Source organism: Sphaeramia orbicularis, chromosome 3, assembly GCF_902148855.1.
Source record: "Sphaeramia orbicularis chromosome 3, fSphaOr1.1, whole genome shotgun sequence".
NCBI lineage: Eukaryota > Metazoa > Chordata > Actinopteri > Kurtiformes > Apogonidae > Sphaeramia > Sphaeramia orbicularis.
Window position 1 is genome coordinate 42890110 of NC_043959.1, and position 9811 is coordinate 42899920.

Here is a 9811-nt window from a genome sequence, read left to right on the forward strand (position 1 = left end):
AAAAAATGGAGTTGTCATTATTTATATGTTCTTATGATAGTATTTTACTGGTTCTGACCCACTTGAGATTGAATTGGTCTGAATGTGGAACCTGAACTAAAAGGTTTGTTAATGTCTTAGTGTAATTTTTGCATGTCACAAATTCATCCCAAGGGCTGGACTGAACCCTTTGGCGGGCCGGATTTGGCCCCCGGGCCACATGTTTGACATCTGTGCTCTACATCTTGACTCTTGTATATTCATGGGTTTTGTTGTTTTAGTTCCATATCAACCAACACAGTGGACACTTATGCATTATCTCATAAGCTGGAATTCATACCATTATTGTAACTTTGCTGTTCTTGATTGGTTCTTGAGTGGAAATCAGTTATTAATTTTTTTTTTTTTTTTTTTTTGCATATTATCTCCATGAAGTGAGTAATAACTAGTATTAGAATATGTTAAAATGTGAGAAAACATCAGATGAGCTGCATTAAACATGGTTTCATTTCACTGTTTTCCTATCACTTGATGATATTGGGTTTTAAATACATGTTTCTTTGCTTCAACAATAAAATTCATAGTGTAGCTGAGTGGACATTTTTGTAACTCCATGAAAAACAGGTTGATTAAAAAAAAAAAAAAAAAACAACAAAAAAAAAACTAATAATAACAATAATAATAATAATAATTCAATCACATTGGGTTTTTTTCATGCCTAAAGAGGAATAAAAACACTCAGGAAAAAAAATCTTGATTAAGGTTCTCATATTTCATGCATGAAAGGGTTAATGTGTATCTTACGAATTACTGACATTTCTCCTCAGTTCCAAAAAGTATTCACATTTACTGCATTTATTTACAAAAAAAAAAAAAAAAAAAAAAAAAAAAAAACATATGGTAAAAATATTTTAAAAAGTACTTCAGATCTCGTATAATGCAAAGAAAACGCTTTCATATTCATGTAACCCTTGGGGGCTGTTTTGGACATTTTCATTTTTGCTGATGAATTTTGGCTCTATTGTACATTTTTATTTATCTTGTCATTTTCAGCTTCTACAGTAAGTCTAAAATACACTGTATAAAATGAGCTATTGAAACCCACTCAAATAAATGTAAAATTGTTCTCATTTTTTTGTGCTCAGCGGTATGAGTGTATTTAACACTGCACATACAAATAATAATAATAATGCATACAAATTAATGTTTGCTGAGCAGTGACATTTAACACGCTGTAACGGTTCAACACAATATACTTTGCATGTAGTATATTGAAAATTTCCATTTTTTATGTTTTTTTCCTTCATCTAAAAACATGGTGGCATCATGACTTTAATTATTAAGAAAGAGAATTATGAATGATTTAGGGACTAAACATTTACATATACATTATCTCTGGTTGGATTCTGAATTTTTACTGAAAACAGAAAGATTATATTTTAACACACACTGAAGTTTGTCTTGCATTATGCAAACCCAAAAGACAAACTCAAATGCACTGCCTTTATTTGACCACAAGATGTCCCAGTAACTCTTTCTTTAGTCACTTACTCTCACCTGTGTAAAAGTTTAACAAGAAAAAGGATGTCACAAACTATAGAAACGTCATTTTATGCATATGCGTAAATTAAATGTTAGTAGGAAGTGACTGTATGTTGTCTAGAACATTTAATGAATGTAAGCTGTATATTAAATCATTATATTGCTCCATCTGTCATTTAATAAACACACATACATTGTTAAGAGGTCAAGGTATTATGTCACAGCTGTGTTGTGTAATTTTCAGACTGATCTTCTGGCTCTTGGGCAGTGTCTGGTCTATGGATCATGTAGAACGGATGAATGTTCATTTCACAATTACATTCCAGACCTTTTCATGAATCCCTGAGGGGCAGTTTTCCTTCAACGCATCGAGATTTATTGCATTCATTTTCTGATGTTTTATACCACAGTTTAATTCAACACATGTCAGATGTTTCTCCTTGTGCTGCCTCCTGTCATGGGGTCAGGGGTCACACTAAGTACTGACTTTAACCTTTACAACCGATTTAGTTCAGATTTTTGTGGGTCTTTAAGGCTGTGTGCATATTTCCTGTATTTCCTTGTTGCATCTGAAGAAAAGAGACTGAAAAATAAATATATATTCTCATTTCAACCCTGCAAAAATAACAAAACTAAAGGTGACCTAAGACTTTTGCACTGTACTGTGTTACATAAATATTGCATCAAATAGAAACTAGCACGTTGACCCATGGAGATCCACAGGTTCTAGATGTGGTACTTTTTATGCTGTTGTGTGTTTGTGCATGCTGTATCGCATTTGTCCAGCAGTCACTGCTAAAGTGTTCTGGGCATAGCAACATGATTGTAAGGATATTGTATTCCAAAATTACTACTATCTCCCAAAATATTGGTCCTATCAACTTGTCATTTTTGCTACTGTCTTCCTTGACCAAAAATACATGAGTATGCCAAACTGCAGCAGTCAGCTCTTTACGGATTTTGTGCGATTCCCGAGACACACACACATGCTCACATGCATGCATGCATGCATGCACAGAGAGGCCACTTGGCTTTTATAATACAGATATAAACAGAGAAATATACAGTAAAAAAAAATAAAACATGACACAGACTGAGGTATATCAGAGTGAAAATAAGTGAAATAAGAGTAGATTAATTCAAAGCAAAATGCCACACTTTGTGTTTCTTTTTTAGATACATATTTTCCTCCATCCAACTAGATGTGTTGAGAGTAACAATACTGAACCAATGTCATTGTATTGGCTCCTGATGTCATCATTTCTGATATAATAATTGATCCCAAAGGAAAAAAAAGCCATATTGTTGCAGTCTGGATTTTGTCCTTCAAGGACTGTGCTTGAAGGGAACCACAGTTCACATTTAACCATCAGTTTAGTGGCATGTTTTAATTTAGGGGTTTGTTTGCATTGTCTGGTCAAAAGTGCATTTGAAACAGTAGTGAAGGAATTGGAAGTGTTCGTACTACAATACTGCAGACAGAATCATCGTGGTTAGACCAGTTATTTAGTCTTTAGTTTAGCCCAAGATAAAAACCAACCATGTGCACACTCACACACATTAATTGAGGTCAAGTAGAAGTATTTTCCTTTCCACTGGAAACTTCTTGTGTTGTAGCTATGAGTGGAGAGGTCAGTCAAGCTCAGCTCAAATACACACTTCAACATCTCTGTGCGTGACTCAGGGAGTGCCACAGCTCTGTGGTGGTTCATTAGTTTACAGCTGGCTGGTACATAAACATCCTATTGACACTCACTTACAGGAAGAGAGATTAGTCTGTAATTGTTAACATAAGATGTTGCCGTGTGTGCATGTATATGTATGTGATAGTGATGCATTTCATTAAAAGACAGCTAATTTTATTCTCACGCACAGCAGGCAACAGATAAAAAAAGGGGATGTGATGTAATGAATGTAACCATGAGGCTGCAGTGTAGTTTTAATGGATCACACAACGCTTAAGGAGTTGCTCTAATATTATGATAATTAGGCTTACTCTGATATGAGATCACATGAATTAAGGTAACTAATAGTGGATTGTTGCCCAGACACAAAGCATTCAGCTCCTGTGACATTCGCATCAAAATAGTTTGTCTTTGATGCCTTCAGGCCGGCATTACCATGCACCTCAGAGGAGAACCAACAGATATTCAAAATCTTTTATTCCTTCAGCTATCACACTTTTAAACTCTGACAACAGTCATTTTAGTCATTTTACATGAGATTTTTTTTAATGTTAGCAGAACCTACAGGGTCTTTTTGTGTATTAGCCTGCATTGGTATTTATTGATTATTTATTGTTGATTATTTAAAGCATTTATTGTAGTTGCCTTCCTATGATCTTGTATTTGTATGCTGACTTATGTTTGTCACATTGTACTTTGAATATTGACTGTTGTCTGTGGTAAGCTGCAAATGAATTGCCGTATGGGATAAATAAAGTTTTCTGAATCTGAAAATACACCTGATGCACAAGAATGTTTTATTTAGATTTTTTTTTTTTTTGTTTATGTAGTTGAATGTGCACAGATTTAAGAGGGATGTAAATCAAAATATAATACTCATAATTATGTTGTCCTTAGTGTATAATCACCTGAAAATGAGAACATGTTTTAATACCTAACAGTATCTACAGAGGTAGGAGTCCACTTATTTATAGGGTTTCCTTTAAAATGTCAGTGTTTCTATTGTGTGTACAGTACTATGCAAAAGTCTCAGGTCACTTTTGGCTTTGTTCTTTTAAGGGTTTAATGAATTCACATATTTATCAACCTCTTTGGAAAAACAAGAAATGAAGGAATTCAAACAAAATAAATTCAGATGTAAATGGCTTCTACAGGTAATGTCAGTATTTAGTATGACCTTCATCTTGTGGCGTATTATACCATCCTTCAGAAAGTCCCAAAGTTTTTCCTTAAACTTTTCTTTTATCCCTCATCACTGTGCAGAGCATATCTATCATACATCTGTAATATTCATATTTTGTTTTAATGCTGTTTGCATTTTTCCTGTGTATTACAGTTGTATGTATCTTGATACAAAGACTGACAAATACATAACTATAGTCACAACGTTGCTCAAACAACAAACCTAATGGTGTCTCAAGACTTTTACACAGTATTGTATTATACATTATGCTGGCCACAGTATATTCCACTTGCTAGCCTATGAACTATTCTGTTGCTGATGTGTTTTGTTTTCCTATGCACATGAAGGTGAATACTGTGCTTTTTTTTTTTTTTTTTAGCCACATACATCTATTTTTAACACTTTTTTTCCCCTTCTGGGGTGTACTTTGATCATCGTCCTGTGCAGATGCTAACCCCGTCTCCTCCTCAACTGTCCTAACATCAACCTCCACTCAGTATTTCTTTGTTAAAGCCTCTGAGATTAAGTCTGAGACAGTAGAAATACATATGTGATACCAAGTGAACTCGGTGTCATTAATGGTCCCCTATATCAGGGTGAAATCCAAACCAGTTTACTCTGCTATTTAGACTCAACATAATTCTCGTGTTTTTATCTGTTAATGTTAGCTTACATCATCACTGATACTTTGTCTTTTTGAAATCTAATTTAGAGATCCTTAATATATTTAATAATATGCCTATATAGCTATTACTATAAAACAAATGGCTTGTTATTAGATTTCATTAGTAAACAGATAGGCATTAGTATATGTAACTGCTAATAAACACAAATGAAGAAGAAGCAGGAGTGGAGCTGCTCTAATAAAGTATGGAGAACAGACTTGTACTTACAGTATATGACACCTTCCTAGTTTTATGGCACTCAAAGCATTTTGCATTCACCTGTTCACACACAAAAACATTCACACAACAGTGAAACAGCAACTTGGGGTTCAGTGTCTTGCTCAAGGACACTTTAACATCATGATGTGTTTGGACATGCAGGGCAACAGCAGCACCTTGATCAGTTTCATCATGATTTAACACAGTATTTACAGGTTGTCTCATCTAGTTTTGAGCTCATCTCTTCTGGTGTCATAGTTGACACCCTGGGATACTAAGTGGCCATGGCTCAGAAGGTAGAGCGAGTCATCCAATAACCAAAGGGTTGGCGCTTCAAATCCCTCTCTTGCCTCGCCTCCAGTGTCACTCATACTGGTGTATGAATGCATATGTGTCGGTGGTGGTTAGAGGGGCTGTTTGGCGTGAATTGGCAGCCACACCCCCGTCAGCCTGTCCCAGGGCAGCTTACTGCCAGGGTGGGAATGTGAGAGCAAATGAATAATGGATCAATAATGTAAAGCGCTTTGAGTGCCTTGAAAAGCTATACTATATACTACTACAGAACTACTATAGAAATCTAATCCATTACTATTATTGTAAGCAGCAACTAGTAGCTCACAGGAGCTAATTATGCTACTTTGGTGGCATGACAACAAACTGGGATCTTTTTTTTTATGATTAGTTTGTGAAATGACAATATTATGCATTTGGACTGAAACTGACTTCTAACACTTGTTGACATTCACTCTTATGTGCGTACTGAACTGTGCAAAAACCATTCAACTCCACTGATTTTGCATAGTTGACATGAGCACGAAAATACAGAAATACAGGAAATATGTGCACAGTACAAAAATTACTACAACTAAATGGCTTTGGCTAACATGCTGTTTATGAAACTCTTGTTAATGTGGAATACTTTTTGTTCCCACAAACATTTCTCTATTTATTCCTATTTAAACTCGTCAGTAATCACCTTTGAGCCAGTTCAGTGATTATATACAGAGTCCCAGTTACACTGTACCAAGAATAAATCACATTGTCACAATCATTTCATCAGAAGAGATAAAAATACTTCATTCCAACTTTATGAGCAACCAACCTGATGATGGGCTAAGACATGTGTACAGTACTGTAAAAAAAAAAAAAAAAAAAAAAAAAAAAAACAGCTTAAATTAAACATAATAGAAGGCTATTGTGTGGGCTAATTAAGTTTCCAGAAGTTAAATTAATTTGCACAAAGAGAAGAAGGGCAAAGGGGAATGCTTACATACTGAGTCCCCGTTACACTTTATCAAGAATAAATCACATTGTCACAATAATTTGGTAAAAAGAGGTAAAAATATTGTATTCCAACTTCTCCAGTGGGCAAACAGTGTATATCCTGTGACATCAACATATGAAATATTTTGTAGTATTTTCCTTTTTTGTTGAAGTTGGTATTTTCTGACCATTTTTAGTGCCATGTCACGCAAATGCATGACTGTGTTTGTCTTTAGCATAGTCCAAGTGCACTCGCATGCATACTCACACATGCACACACATGCACACTGACCACAACGTCCCACATTCTGTCCTGTCCCCCACTCAGTTATGTAACGAGGATTAGGTTCCAGTATTTTGTGGCCCCGACAGTCAAAACTATGTGAGCTATATTTAACCCTGTGCCCCAATATAACATCAACAGGCGATTACCGTAATAAAGGCAACATTAACACTCATTGCTGTCCATTTAGACTCTCTGAACAGTTATACTCACACAGGAGACATCGTCCTTTCACAAGGCTTGTGTGTTATACAAGGTTACTATAGCATCAGTAAAACTATTTTTATTTCTTATCATGTGCATCTTGGTACTCAGTCATGTCATATCAGTATTTGCCCTCTGAATGTCGTGTAGTGGAGGTGGAGCTGAGCACTGCTGGTGTCATTGGTACATGTGTTACTAGGTTAAGGAGGAAACTTTACCCCCCCATCCTGTTTATGAATGTCTTGCACGGTTTGAGGTGGACAAAGTGTTTGGACCAAACATTTTGTGCCTGAATGCGTGGATTGCACCCACATACACACAGCTCCGTACTATACATTTGTTTTAAAGAGTTGTTGTCACATTCCACAAACTAATTCTTCTGGCTTTTAGGTCATTACAACCAGAGGAAGCTGGAACTCTGTTTCTACTCGAATCAGAGTCACACAGAGGCACAGAGAGGATGTTTCTCTTACATACTCGTAGCACATAGTGTGTACACACACACACACACACACACACACACACACACACAGGTCAGTTCTGCTTCATTGGCATCTAATTGCTGGACACCGGGTAATTTCTCCACAGGCATCTGAGGGGGCACAATGCTGTCAGGACCAATCACCTGAGAACAACTCTCTCCTACTTAAATAAAGCTTTATATATTTGGATTGAATCTGCAATACACACATATATACAGTATACAAATATATGCCTGTAGGCTCTGTTTACTGCCTGCAGAAACCAACAAACAATATACACATGTTTGTGGCAATTAGGTAATAGTTTTATAAGGACATTCACTGACCGTCTTCACCACTACAGCGGAATTTTCCAAGCCTAAAGTTAACTCTAAAATTAAAGAAAGGCATTTAAAGAAAGGCATTTAAAGCTGCAAGTGCTAACCAAAGGGCACTTTAGAAAAGTAATGCTAAATATATAAAAATACTAGAATTTGGCCACACATTCTCACACACAGTGAAATTTAACTGCACTGTACAATGGTATTTTACAATGTCTATTCTATTCTATTCTATTCTATTCTATTCTATTCTATTCTATTCTATTCTATTCTATTCTATTCTGCTCTATGTGCCCCTGACTTATATAAAGTCAGGGACAAATGCACTAAACAGTGAATTTGTTAGTAGTGGAAATGGCCAGGTTGTCATGGAAATTTCACAAAAGGTCAGGAGGGAGCACAGTTGTTTTCCACAGAAAGAAGAAAGTTTCCATCTGTGCATATTGTGCCATCATGTTCTCCATCCCTCTAGTCTTATTTGTCTTGGGTCTCGGTGTTTCATTTCTCTCATCTTCTATTATTAAAATGAACAGAGAAAGAACTCAGTTATTATTTAAACTGCTAGATAAGAATGTTTTTTTCTCTATAAAAATACTGTGAATGACTGGAAAGCATCAGTCATCAGTGTTTTATTTTAGACTGATGATAGATTCTGTGTGTACTCAGTGTTATTAGTTATGTTTTGAGGAGTTGATAAATTGGTGTAAACACAGCTGCACACAATTACAGACCACAATTGTACATGAAGGCACATTAGCTGTTGTTGTTTCACTTCGTTAACATGATAATCAGATGTCCACATGATCCTGCAGTGATTTTGTGATTTCCAAACTTGTAAATCTTGTCACAATACTTAACCAAAATATACTTATGTTGTCACTCCTAGAGAGCAATAATCAGTAGAAGACCCTTTTTAAGGCAAAACAAGTCAAGTTAGTAAAAATTGTTGGTTATCAGAGAAAAAACTCTAAAAAAACCCCAACAGATCACTACAGACCAAGTAGTAAATGGATTTTAAGATCACATGATTACTTGAGGAGATCTGTGTCTGATTCCTTCTTTTCATTTTTAGTTAGATGTTGTAAAAGTATCTGAGGTATAATTTTTAGTGAACCTTATCATGGTCTAGAAAAAAAATCTTTCAACAATTAATTTGACAGAATGTGACCCATCCTAGAGACATTTGTTCTTAAAAAACAACCGTAAGAGACACGACATAACTTTGAAGGGGTTTCAAGTATTTAGAGCTGAGACTGAAGAGAATGAAGAACGAAGAGACTAAATATTTGCAGCTCTTGTGTTTCAACTACAGTGGACACTGAATGCACCAAAGTTCATGTCATCTGTTATATTGTGAGACAAGAAAAGTTTAAATTTGTTTTTTTGTTTTTTTTGTAGTTAATTTACATTCCATAGCTGCAAATCTGTATTTGAACTTTTAATTCTTTTGACAGTAATAATAAATGATGGCAAAATAAGATGAAATGAGTTCTATATTTGGTCACTGCTCTGTTAATTAACTGTGACTAAGTATCTGCATCAGTGTTTATTATACACCAGACAGACCGGGCTATCATTAAGCAAGATTATAAAAATGATCTGCTCACACAGACACGTAGAACACAACTGAAATAATAATTCAATCTACAGTAAAACAGTACTATTTTTATCTTAGATGACCACTTTAACAGATGAATAGTATCAGTTAATTTCACTGGGGAGCCAGTGTTCAGTGTTTCTGACATGTACTGATGCTGCCACAAGTTTGTCTCCTTCAGAGCTAGCATAGAGAGTGTTATTCTCTTAAAATGGTACCGAAACCCGGACCTTGAAGCTCTATTAGAAGAACTTGATGGTGTCTACATCCAGCTTCTTGTAAACATATCGACAGGATCAAATGCATTTCACCGATATCTATATTGTGCACAGTGAACTATATGATTTACTGGACACTGTTTCCCTGCTAAAGACCTGACATTATTACTA